Genomic DNA, 14,499 nt, shown 5'->3' on the forward strand with positions numbered 1-14,499 from the left:
ACTCCCTTATCTACATCTTCATTACTTTTAATACATGATGAGTTGAAGCTGTTGCAAGGCTCTTTGTTCCCTATATTCATATTGGCAAAACTCCTAGAGAATCTCAGAAGACTCACCTCTGAGGCAGTTAACAGTACTTAGCTGCACCCTTTTTCCTTCCCTTTACTCATGGTAGACCTTTCCTCATCTTGATCATTACAGCTCTTTATGAAGACCCTTTGCATTAACCTTTATTGAGCAAGAGTGATTAGAACTTTACACAGGATTAAATGGCACATTGTTTTTGTTCTTATATTTTCTGGAAACCTTACAGATATATGATAGGATTGAATTTTCTACAGCTGAAAGAGCAAATAACTTGCTGTCATTATGCAGTCAACTGTTACATCTTGAACTTTGAATAAAAATCAAAGATCCGGTATTTTTAATGGGTCTTTGATCAGTTCACTTCATAGGAAGAGCCTGTTGTGGAAACTGTTGGAATAAGTCCAGAGGAGGGCCACAAGGATGATCAAGGGACTGGAGCACCTCCCATATGAAGACAGGCTGAGAAAGTTGGGGCTGTTCACCCTGGAGAAGAGAAGGCTGCGTGGGGACCTAATAGCAGCCTTCCAGTACCTGAAGGGGGCCTATAGGGATGCTGGGGATGGACTGTTCATTTGGGACTGTAGTGATAGGACAAGGGGTAATGGGTTAAAACTTAAACAGGGGAAGTTTAGATTGGATATACGGAGGAAGTTCTTTACTGTAAGGGTGGTGAGGCACGGGAATGGGTTGCCCAGAGTTGTGAATGCTCCATCCCTGGCAGTGCTCAAGTACAGGTTGAACAGAGCCTTGGGTGGCATGGTTTAGAGTGAGATGTCCCTGGCCATGGCAGGGGGGTTGGAACTAGATGATCTTAAGGTCCTTTCCAACCCTAACTCTTCTATGATTCTATGATTCTATTGCAGTGTTCTAGTGGAGGAGATAGTGACCTACCAACTTCAGTATTCTCCACACAGATTTTATGACATGTTGTGGGCATCACAATATATGAAGAGGATAAATAATAAAAAACATGGAACTAGCTGTTCTTATCACAAGAACCAAAAACTCTTATGTGATGCTAAATAATGCACAAATTTTCATAGCTTTGCTCTCCCTTAATCTACTCTTGCCAGCTTGATTGCACTAAAACCAGTGGAGATCATTCAGTAATCAGTGCCATCCAGAAATAAAGGTTCAAAAGGTGTAATAAAATGGGAAGGAGTTCCTTTACAGTTTGTGACAGATTTTCATCCAAAAAAAAAGGACCTCTTCCCATTGTCTGAGACAAATATCTTACCAAAACAAAACAGAAACCAGAGGAATAGAATACCTAGCAAAGCCACAGTTCTGGATTTCCGAAGGGCCAACTTTGGCCTCTTCAGTCAACTGCTAAGGGAAGTCTCATGGGAAAGTGTACTAGGCGGTAAAGGGGCTCAAGATAGTTGGTTAGCATTCAAGGACCGCTTCTTCCAAGCTCAAGATCGGAGCGTCCCAATAAGTAGGAAGTCAAGTAAGGGATCTAGGAGACCGGCGTGGTTAAACAAGGAGCTGCTGGGCAAACTCAAGTGGAAAAGGAGAATCTATGGATTATGGAAGGAGGGGCTGGCCGCTTGGGAGGAATATAGGACAGTTGTTAGAGGATGTAGGGAGGCAATTAGGACAGCTAAGGCCTCCTTGGAACTCAATCTTGCTAGTCGGGTTAAAGACAATAGAAAGGGCTTCTTCAAATACATAGCAAATAAAACTAACACAAGAGGCAATATAGGCCCACTGCTGAACGAAGTGGGTACCCTGGAGACAGAGGATATAAAGAAGGCAGAGGTGCTGAATGCCTTCTTTGCCTCTGTCTTTACTCCTGCAGACTCTCCCCGAGGGCCCCGGATTTCTATAGCCCCAGAAGGAGTCAGGACAAAGGAGGAGTTTGCTTTGGTAGATGAGGATTGGGTTAGGGATCAGCTATGCAATCTGGACATCTGTAAATCGATGGGTCCGGATGGAATGCACCCACGGGTGCTGAGGGAGCTGGCGGAGGTCATTGCTAGGCCACTTTCCATCATCTTTGGTAAGTCGTGGGAAACGGGCGAGGTGCCTGAGGATTGGCGGATGGCAAAGGTCACACCAATCTATAAGAAGGGCAAGAAGGAGGACCCGGGTAATTATAGACCGGTCAGCCTTACCTCCATCCCTGGAAAGGTGATGGAACAACTTATTCTTGACTCCATCACTAGGCATATCAAGGATGAGGGGGTCATTAAGAACAGCCAACATGGTTTTATGAGGGGGAAGTCATGTATGACCAACCTTATAGCCTTCTATGAGGAAGTGACTAGGTGGAGGGATGATGGTAGAGCGGTAGATGTAGTTTTTCTTGATTTCAGTAAGGCATTTGATACTGTCTCCCACAGCATCCTCATAGATAAGCTAAGGAAGTGTGGGCTTGACGATCAAGTAGTGAGGTGGATCGAGAACTGGTTGAAAGGAAGAAGGCAGAGAGTTGTGGTCAATGGCGCAGAATCTAGCTGGAGGTCTGTGACTAGTGGAGTTCCTCAGGGGTCGGTGCTGGGACCGGTGCTGTTTAATATTTTCATCAATGACCTGGATGAGGGAACTGAGTGCACCATCAGCAAGTTTGCTGATGACACAAAACTGGGAGGAGTGGCTGACACACCAGAGGACTGTGCTGCCATTCAGCGAGACCTGGACAGGCTGGAGAGTTGGGCGGGGAGAAACTTGATGAAATTTAACAAGGGCAAGTGTAGAGTCTTGCATCTGGGGAAGAACAACCCCATGTACCAGTACAGGTTGGGGGTTGACCTGCTGGAAAGTAGTGAACGAGAAAGGGACCTGGGGGTCCTGGTGGATAGGAGGATGACCATGAGCCAGCAATGTGCTCTTGTGGCCAAGAAGGCAAATGGCATCTTAGGGTGCATTAGAAAGGGAGTGGTTAGTAGGTCAAGAGAGGTTCTCCTCCCCCTCTACTCAGCCTTGGTGAGGCCGCATCTGGAATATTGTGTCCAGTTCTGGGCCCCTCAATTCAAGAAGGACAGGGAATTGCTTGAAGGAGTCCAGCGCAGAGCCACAAAGATGATTAAGGGAGTGGAACATCTCCCTTATGAGGAGAGGCTGAGGGAGCTGGGTCTCTTTAGCTTGGAGAAGAGGAGACTGAGGGGTGACCTCATCAATGTTTACAAATATGTAAAGGGTAGGTGTCAGGATGATGGAGCTAGGCTTTTTTCAGTGATATCCAGTGATAGGACAAGGGGCAATGGGTGTAAACTGGAGCATAGGAAGTTCCACGTTAACATCAGGAAGAACTTCTTTACTGTAAGAGTGACAGAGCACTGGAACAGGTTGCCCAGGGGGGTTGTGGAGTCTCCTACACTGGAGATATTCAAGGCCCGCCTGGACAAGTTCCTGTGTGATGTACTGTAGGTTACCCTGCTCTTGCAGGGGGGTTGGACTAGATGATCTTTTTAGGTCCCTTCCAACCCTTGGGATTCTGTGATTCTGTGATTCACCAATGCCCCCTGCCCACCTTCACAGATCACACCTGAACTAATTGTTCTTTGAAAGGAGAGGTTTAATGAAATAATAATCATCTAATATGTCTGATGCAGAATTAAGGGTGCTTGAGGTAGAGATGAGGGAGGCTGAGATTTCCTGAGATAAGTAAGCTTCATTAATGAAGGATACCTGCAAGACATATCCTGGCTGCTAAAGGAGTATATGAAGTACAGCACCCTGAAGACACAAAGGAAGAAATTAATCCAATCTGCTTACACCTGTGGTCAGGCCACTTCAGTGCAATTTCACATCAGCTGAATTGGAATGCTTCCAAGAGAAGCCATGTGTAAACATACTGCCTCCAGAACTGCACAGCCTTGCATCAGGCAGCTCCATCCAAAGACTTTTTGGATGTGTGATCACCAAAAGATGGAGAGAGGGAAGAGAAATAGTGAAGGGAAGCTGGGAGCAGTGTAATGTGGAAAGTTACTATACATTTTCTAGTAATGATTGCACATACTTAAATCAAGGGGTTAATTCTCATCTGTCTTTAGATCATATAAGTAGAAGAGTATAAAATAACACCATATAAATTTCACTCCAACCTAAATGTTTTCCTGTCTGCCTGTATACTTTTGCTATTCACAACTAGTAGCTCATGTTTATAATAAATGTTATGCTACAGGAACTATTGAGACAATTTTTTTTTTTCAAAGCAAACAGCTCTGTTACTGATTGAAAAATTAGAATCACACTCATAAGAGAGAAACATAAAAATGAGATACCACTGAGAAAACTTATTCCTAGTTTTTACTGCTACTTCTTGCTTTCTTTGAGACAACACTTTGCTGCAGAAGCTAAATGACCACAATTCTTCAGGAATCTTATCCTTAGCATAGGACTTCTGAGAGACATCTTTAGCCAAAGCAAAAGTTCAACAGTTTTAGGTTAGAATATGAGTTTTTAACACGTGGGTGCATATATAGAAATTCTTGTTACTGTTGTGAATTAATACATTCTTCCTGGATTGCAGGGTTTTCTTCAACTTTTATAGTTTTTTAGATCATTGCAATACTTTGTAAATCACATATTCAGGGAAACTTGCACTGTACATGTATTTTAGAAATTTTATAAACTCTTACTCATCTTTTGCATTGTTCAGTATCTGGACTGGTTTAGCACATGATAGATTTATTAATTTGGGGGGTATACTGCAGTCATCAAATCACCATCAAATACTTCTGATTTAGCTTTTTCCTTATAGTTTTGCTAATCTTTATTAAGATTTCTGCAATAGAAGCTCAAGAGGCTTTACAGGAAGCCGTATTTTCTTCCTTGTTCCCTGTATTGGCATTGCTTTTTGAGATGGAATAAGATCTCAGAAACAGACGAAATTTTTAAAGAAATTCAAGTGAATGGAAAAGTAAAATACCATCTGACTAATTTCATTTCCTTTGGAAAACTGACTACCTTGCAATGGGTGGAATGGACTCCTACGCATTCAATGGTAAAATTCCCCATAGCCTTCATGTAGATCCGGAATTTACATCTAATTTTCTAAGATTTGGAGATGAGTAGGTTTTATTGCCAGGCTTGTGTACCTGGTGAAAGGTTTTGCTAGTAGCTCATTGTATCTGCACAAAATAAGGTAGGTTTAGACTGCAAGAAATAGTTCAATATGACACTTTACAAAAGAAACTACTGCTTATTTCCAATGTTTTTTTGCAACTAGATCTCCGTAAACCTGTATAGACTTTCTGAAATAGTTTGTATCTGAAAGAGCCCAATTTTCCCAAGGTCAGATTGCTTTGTGAACTCAGATATGATTTATGCATGGTAACATAGATCAAAAATGTGTCAGGAGGAGGACGTAATTAAATGAGACAAAATATGAAAAAATAATGAGGTGGTTTCCTATCCAGGCATCTCTGTACAGGCCTTAATCCTTTTGAGGGAAAGGAAGATAAGAAACAAGAGTATAAGAGGGTATTTCATAACCAATTTTATGTCTTGTCATCTTGATTCTGAAACAAGGATTTTCTGCAAAAAAATAAAAAATTAATGTTGGACAGCACTGACCTTTTCTCTCTGATTTTAACAGGATATGAATTAAGTCCTATATATTTAAAAGTATGAATATATTTAAGATGTATATATAGACCAAATAGGATATAATATCTGGATGTGCACTATCTTGAATACTAGAAGAGTTACTGAAATATATGAAAATTGCAATCATTTTAATAGTATGAGGATAAACCAGTAGATATCAGAGGATTTTGTTAATGCAACTGAAAAATATACACTTTCTCATTCATGACACTAAGGCAATTTTAAGATCCTGTAAGTACAGTGTAACTTTAAAATTAAGCATTAATAACACTCTAAACCTTTAAAGGGAACAAGTTAAGAACAAAAACTCAAGTTATAGGAAGGCAAACATAGCCTTTTAGTAAGAAAAAATTGAATAATTCCCAAATTTGATTAAAAATAGCACAATAGTACTGTCACAGGTGAGATGACGTAAACCCATAGTGTATTTGGATAATGGGAGTTATTTAAAAACATGGGAGATATCCTTATACACCACTCAGTTGTCACACACATGCTCGCTGCCTCCCCCTACCACAACAGGTTCCCTAAGTCTCCAGTCCATGCCTGGGAGATAAATGCCAACCCAGGGAAGTTGGGCAGAAAGTTGTACCAGTACAATTGGTACAAAGGACAGTATGACAGACCGCTTCTTCCTTTTGGGAATCCCTCTTCTATGCACAACCTCTTTCCAGTCCTGGTTTTCCCAGTCTACATAGTCTAGACAAGGAAGCACAACACACAACTGGCCCTCCAATTGGTGGGTCTCCCTCAAATCTCTTTCTCAGTTGAAAGACTGAGGATGATGCCGGTGACACTGGTGTTTAGCCCAGGTGTCACAAAAATTTATAGCCAGCCCATACCAGCCGCAGCTAGCATGCAGGAGGCTTCTGCCTGAGAATTCAGAAGTTCAGTTTTGGATACTCAGCCTTCCCAAACACCTACACCCAATCATCTTTTGCCTGGTAACATTCACAATTTGAGCTGTATTTGTACCTATGAGTATAGCCTTTGATTACTCTCCTGCTGAAGTTGAACAGACAGTGCTTCTTTCCACAGCTGTTTTAGAAGACCTACCCAACTTAGAAGAAAGAGCTGGAAGGGAAAATAATATTTTATTTGCAAGCATTTGCTATTCTATCATAACAAAATATACAGCACACCTAAGATTTTGACTGCTGTAGAATAAATAAATCATATTGGACAGTATAAAATGCATAGTCACAGAACACTAACTTGGAAAGAATGCTTGTTTGCTTACTTAGTTCACCTTCATCGAAAGCAGAATTAAACCATATATCCTCTTGAGCTTTATACAGGCAGGTTTTTACATGTCTGTAATTATGAGATTTCCAATGCTTTTCCTGAAAGCTTTTTTCATAATCTATTGTCTTAGAATATAACTCTAGCACTGATAACTTTTTCACATAAATACAGCAGAACCTATTGATAGTTGATGTCACCCAGTAATTCACCTCTCCTTGCTTGGTTGGTTGGCTGGTAACATTTATGCCATTGAAAATATAAACGTCTATTTTCAAAGCAGATGCTCATTTTGCACTCAGGCACAGCATAACCTATAAGAATTGTCCTTTCCAGGCTAAAGACCACAGAAATCTGTGGAAAAAAAATATAGTGGTGATCTTGTGTTCTTGCATACTGAAGAGGCAAGAACCACAAGTGAATGCTTTGTGCAAAAATCACTACTTGGACAGTCATACACCAATAATATAAAAGAGTTTGACACAGTAATTCTATCCCATCTGCTTAGTACTGGTAACTTTAAACATGAAAAATCTCACAAAATATTTAAACTCTAAAATTTAAATACTGACAATATTTGTTTTCTTATGATGAGCTACAGATATTTTCCAGTAAACTTTCTTCTTACCTGAAAGTCTTAAGGTTCACAAAAGTTACAGGTGTCAATTCAGATATTTTAACATCCAAAACTTAGTCACCCAACAGGAGACTCTGCATGCAAGGGAAATACTGCACACTAAGGGGGTAATTGCCTACAGCAAGGAAAAAGAATATAATTTGCATAGGAACTACTTTGAACTTTTGATGCAAATTAGGGCTTCTCCACCCCTTGGAATTTCAATGCAGAGTCCACTTCCAAGAGTGTGCACGTAGTAAAAAAGATTACTTTTTGCATGTTATCTACATGGTTACAGAAAATAGGAGGGCTTGCTTCCAGACAGGCATTTCCTGCTAGAGACATGGGTCTGTAATTTCTGCTTCTCCAAAGCATGTCTTACTGATTAGACTATTGAAAGTAGCCTGAATCAAGACTGAGATCCTTACAGACAGTGAAAACTGGTCAACTATGCAAAAAAAAAAAAAAAAAAAGCACAAGGGAGGCTGGCTCTGCTTCCTTCTCTTACATACAGAGGAGTTGAGTGAGGGCACAGTGTTACTGCATGGTACTATGCGGTGGTATTTTAATGAAAAATGCACAATCAGACACAGATGGAATCCCAAAACTCTCTCAGTTAAATGAGAGATTCTACCATAAAATGTATGCATTTTTCAATTCAATATTATTCTTTAAAAATGCTTCAGACATTTATTTCATGATATTTACGTACTTTCTGACGTATTGCCCAAATGATGAAAAATAATTCGGGAATTACAAACTTGAGGAGAAACGGCTTTCAGTACTTTTCGTTCAAACAGTATGTTGTGTGTCATACAGAGGAGCCATCTTTTGACACATGATCTACAAATGTATGCTGTCTTTTAATTTCTTATCCAATTACTTCTGCTATATGCTTGGAGCGGAAAATATCATTTTTGACAGAAAAAAGAAAAGGAAAACTACTGAAATCCAAGTATCAAAATTACAAGCTCATAATATTAACATTGAAAGGTATTATGATAAGATGATTATAATACCTTACCAGGGCCACAAAGGTGATCAGAGGGCTGGAGCACCTGTGCTATGGAGACAGGCTGAAAGAACTGTGGTTGTTTAGCCTGGAGAAGGCATCAGGGAGACCTTAGAACAGCCTCCCTGTACCTAAAGAGGCATACAAGAAAGACTGAGAGGTTTTTTTTTTTGGAAGAGCAAGTAGTGATAAGACATAGAGTAACAGCTTTAAATTGAAAAAGAGTATATTTAGATTAGCTATTGGAAAGAAGTTCTTTACTGTGAGAGTGGTGAGGCACTGGCACAGGTTGCTCAGAAAAGCTGTGACTGCCCCATCCCTCAAAGTGTTCAAGATCAAGCTGGATATGGATAAGGCTTTGAGCACCTTGGTCTAGTGGAAGGTGCCCCTGGGGGGATGAAACTAGATGATCTTTAAGGTCAGTTCCAACCCAAACCATTCCATGTAAGATTCTACGATATAACAATATTAAAAAAAAAAATCACAGAATTGATTTAATTACAAGAAATACAGGAAACAAATTTAAGGAAAAATAAGATTTAACAGAAGAGAAAATAAATATTGAAAAATCTAGTAGTGGAAAAGGTGGAGAAATCAAATAGGTGTACATATAGCATAGGGCATTAAAATGGATAGCACATTATGGAAAACGGATATAACAGCTTACCTATTTTGCATTTAGGACACTAAGTTAAGAGAAAAGTAGCATTTGAAGAGATTTATAAGCAAAAATATTTGCTTCCCTCTCTTTTATTTTTTTTTAGAAGATTTTAGTTCTTAAATCCAGGTAATTGCTTTTAAAGAAGTGTTACCAGATCAATCTGAAGCATTCTGAGAAGTCATCACAATAACTAAACAAAGTTGACAGCATGCATCTTAAGCCTTTCTGGAACTTCAAAATAGCTTGTATGTTTGTAAAACAAGAACATATTGGCAATGGCTTTTTTTTTAATCAAACATATCTTTGCAATTTCTGTGCCATAGCACATCACAGCTGATTATATCGTATTACAGTATGTGTTGATGTAACCATAGCAATCATTAAATTCATTCTTGGAATTTGTAGGACACATGGATTCTCCAGACTGTTCAATCATTTGTTCTAAAAGTGCAACACTTTCTTTTTAAAAACCATATATATACTCAGAACCTTACAGGTTTGTCAAGCAAGGTAACCGCCAGAAGTTGGGAAATGGAAATATGGGCTAGCTTTCTAGAACATGATTGGTTTTGGTGGGATGAGCAGAAGAGCTGCCACAAGAGTTTTGGAGTAGTTTCTTGACCCTTTGTGTGATCATGGCGGGTATTTCAAGCCCCACAATGACACTGCATCTAATGATAATTGTTTTCATAAGCTTCTTATGATCAGTGACTGAAAAAAAAAATCTAATCACCTAGAGAATACAATTATTATTCATTTATTCTGGCCAAAGTTTACACTCTATGTATTAGTTTCAAATATAGTATAAGGTAAGGAACACTTCAGAGTGAGACAGTGTACAAGTTCTTTTGACCGTTTTCGTTTGCGAACTAGACTGTGGTTAATTTTGATCAAAAAACCCTCTGGCTAAAATTTTCAAATTTGTTTTCTGACAAGTGACTACTAAAATTATGGCCTAATTTTGACTTCTCATGAATATTCAAAAATTTGCAATACCTTTCTCTGCAGTTTTAATGCTATTAATTTGGTTACACTACATTTCAAACCAAACAACTCCAGAAACTGAGTCTGCAATATATAGCAATGGCTTAGAGTGTGTCACCATCCAAAGAAGCTGTCTGAAATTCACAAGATTGACATCCTTGTGTTCAGTCTCTGAGACATGGCCTTCATATTATAAATCGTTTAAGTGGTTAAAAAGTGGCTTGCAGGCATGGCAGAAAAATAAATAAATAAACCAGTGTTATTCTAGAGTTAGTATATCTTACAAGGCTAAGCGAAGGAGTGGTCTGTATCCATCACATAATGACATTATAAATCTTTGTACCTTGCAAGGCAGTGACATGAAAAATTAGACTGAACAAGCCAGGGATGCACTATTTGTAAGCCTTAAAGGAAAGGTTAATGCAAGTTAAATATTGACATGTCAGCAATAAGGATTATAGCAATTATAAATTTTCACTAATGCCAGCTGCTGTTTAATTATTATGTGACACTGACAGGTCAGCCTGGAAGATTGACAGCTGAAGGTATTTGCCTTATAGGAATTATTCGAGATCTTTGGAACAAGCTCTGATCTCAGTTACACCAGTTAAATTCTGCACACAATCTCCTACAGCCAGGGGAGTTAATTCATATTCCCAGTGGTAAGATCAGAATCTGCTCTGGCATGTGCTGAATTAATTTTCCCTAGTGTCAGGAAAGTGAATAATTAGTTATCATGTAAACATACAATAACACACTTTCTCTCTTTTTTCCTTTAAGTCACTTTTCTAAGAACTACACTAAAACATATATAAATAATGTTAGCATCTGCCTGAGAAAAAGTAAGTGGGGAAGTAAGAAATGCAGATTTATACTCTAAATGGGAATGTTTTCATTAATCTCAGTAATAATCATAAATCTTGTGATTTTGGGAAGTGCTCAGAAAAAAATATGTAATCAATGAAGGCGAATTTCACTGTTTTCTAAGGAAAAAATCAAGTAATGATTAAAACAGATGAGTATTTCTGGAGTACAGGCAAAACAGTAGATCGAACTTCTCTGTTGAAATATACTGGGTCTGGTTGAATTATTCATCTGGGAAAACTAATTCAATGACTGTCATTTTGCTGCACTTGCACTGTTCACTAAGCAACCTTGACATCTAAAAACTCGCTGAAATTATGGCAGTAAATGACTGCAAATGACCAACATGAAGCCTGTGAATCAATTAAATTCTAATTAAAATTTAACATACTGAATTAACAGGATTTAACTTATGTAGAAATCTTATTTCCATCACACACTGGTGCATTTCTAAAAGACCCTATAAAATAGAAAATCAGTCATGCCTTTTCTCCCTTAAGTTGTATGAAAAACAACTTACTGATTTCAATGTGGGAAGATTAATGCATGTCTTGTGGCTTTTGAAATTTCTAGGTCATACCTATTTTATTTTCAACATTTAAGTAAAACAGGAGACAGGTCCCAAAGCCCATAGCGTTCCTGATAAAACTGCAGTTTTCTAAGACAGACTTCTGTGCTTTTGGGCAGTTATTAATCTGTTTACTTGTAACAAGTCATGTTGCATTCTGAATACAGCAAATATGATGAAGCTCATCACATAATTTCATTTTAAATACTTTGCTTCAGATGCCTCAGGTTACTGAAGGAGCCACAAGTGATCCTCAGCCCTAGGAAGTGGAACTACATTTTAGTTCTTCTCTATCATTAAAACTTCTTGTTTCCAACCCCTCAGTTAAATTCTTACAGATAATTATTGGGCTTAGGATTTTTTTTTTTTTTAATTGACGATTATACCTTTTATGGAAACATTGCTGGAGGCTTCTATATGCTTATATGTTTCCCCTCTTCTTACACCCAGCCTTACAAATTCACTATGGAATCAAAGTTGTAACCTTCCATAGGATTCACTACAGCTGTTCTTGTATTCTCATATTCAAATTTAATTAAAATATAAAACTAAATTTCTGGTAAGATGAAACACATGAGATCAGTGGCACATGACTAAATTGTAAAATATCTGACCTTAAGCAAGACTCATTGGCATCATTCTTTCTTCATTGAAAAGAGGATGTTTCACTTGTTAAAAGAAAAAAAAATGTTAAAAGTAATCTGCATGAAATTTCAAATGCAAAACTATTTCATGTTAACATTTTACAGTTGCAAAATTAAAAAAAATCAGAGACAACTAGTGCAGCAGAAGGACCTCTGTACTTTAGATTTGGGTCAAACTTATGGTATAAGGTACAAAGAATGTGTTAGGCAGGTTCAGTTTTATAAGAAAGTCTACATAAAGACCATGAAAAAAGATTGTGGCTCCTTGCTCTGAACCAAAGCAGAACAGGTGGTGACAGCGGGTTCCTCTAAAAGATGCACTCCTGATCCAAAATAGAACAGCAGTGTAGACACATCTTGTAGTGTCATTCCACTGTGTTCTTCAGAAATGAAGTTTTGAATTGAGACCTCATTATTGCAATATACTCTGGCTGCATATTATACTGCAGCAACTCTAAAGCAGACTAAGGAGGTGGCTGAATCTGTGTGTTTTACCCAGACCTTTCTTAAGCTTTAGAGAATAAACACTGGAGATGTTCCTCCACAGCAATAGTGTAAAAGAGATTACTCAAAGAGCTTTCAGGCGATCAAAATATAACCATTTGTATTATAATAAAAGTTTCAGTGTTAGTAATTAGCTTAATGTTTGCAAGTTTGCTGGTAGAATAAACTCAGAGTCCTCTCCAATCAGATCAAAAATAGATTTTTATATTGTTATACCAGCTCTTTTTCTCCTGCACTCAAACTAACAGCAGCATCATTTGAGTTTAATCAAAATATTTATAAGTGTGCTTCCAATTGAACGGGGCAGGCTGCATTTTAATTAAAAGGTTTTCTCAATTTCAATGCACAAATCCAATTTACACAGAAAACTAAAGATATTTTCCACTTTGAGGGTGGAGTTGAAAAGGAATTGCAGCACAAATTTCAAGGGCAAAAGCTTTTAAAAGATTGCCCATTCTCAATTACATTAATTCCTGAGTGTGCTCATATGAAAAAAGTCATAACAAGATCCTAGGGGTTTGGCAACTGAGAAAGTGCTTCTGCACCTGGCACTGTACATGCTATGCATCACAAGCAGGCAGAAAAGTAGAACTCTTTTTCTGGAGCACTTCGTCCTGGCATAACAGTAGCAGTATGTGCCATGGTAAATGTCCTGGGGGAGGGAAGAGATTTAACTAACACCCATTTTGGAAGACCATCATAAACAAAACTGATGAGAGCTACTTTTTGTTTGTTTTGTTTTGTTTTGTTTTGTTTTGTTTTGTTTTGTTTTGTTTTGTTTTGATGCAAGGTGATTAACCTCAAGCAGCCATATGCACAACTTCATAGCACCTCTTGCATTCCTCCACTCTTCACTTCGTTCCCCAAGGGTTTTGGTTTTTTTTTCATCTTATTTAAAGAGTTTCATGTCAGTCAAAGAGCAATTAGACCTTTGTTGTTTGGTAGTTATAAGGTTAATAACACTTTCCAAACCTACTTAAACAAATTCACATAGAGACAAAATGAGATTTTTGGTGTCTTTGTGTATACTCTGTGTATACTTTATGTACACAAGTATACTTGTTTAATTTCCAGAAAAGCAAGAAATTTTAGCTTTGAAAATCTACTAAAATTAATGGAATATATTTATACATTTCTTAAAGAAAATAATGAATATTTTAATCCAAAATGACCAGACACATTTCTTGAGAATTTCTTTTCCTGTAGAAAAAATGTTCTGCAAAAAGGTGGTAACGGCCAGTCTGGATCACACCTATCATGTCTCGAATCTTGCATGCTGTCTGAAATAGTGTCCAACACCAGTTCGCAGATGTCATGTCCTCTACTGTACTGCTATTTTCCTAAACAGACCAAATCTCCTCCTTCCCATTCAGACACCCCAACACTGTGAGCTTTTGGAACATGTGTCTCTGAGTAGAGCCTCCCAAGACTCTTTCCTGGGTTGATATAATAGACCTGTAATGTGCATAGGAAATTTAGAGTCCCCTCTATTGTGAATTAATTAGTATTTTTTAGTTCTGTTTCACATTATGCTACCAAGTTACTCTTCACATAATCCTCTAATATTTTCTTGTAGCTTTCTCTGGATTTGACTATTAATTAACTAATTTCTGATATTCAAGAAAAGCTGCATCGCTAATACTCACCGTTAATATTTATAAATATATTAACACTGGCATTTTCATGGAAACTTGAACCGTTGTCCTGTTAATCAGATGTGACAAAACCTGATCCTTTACCATAAACTTTTTTTCCACTTGC

This window comes from Lathamus discolor, chromosome 1 (assembly GCF_037157495.1).
Source record: "Lathamus discolor isolate bLatDis1 chromosome 1, bLatDis1.hap1, whole genome shotgun sequence".
Taxonomy (NCBI): domain Eukaryota; kingdom Metazoa; phylum Chordata; class Aves; order Psittaciformes; family Psittacidae; genus Lathamus; species Lathamus discolor.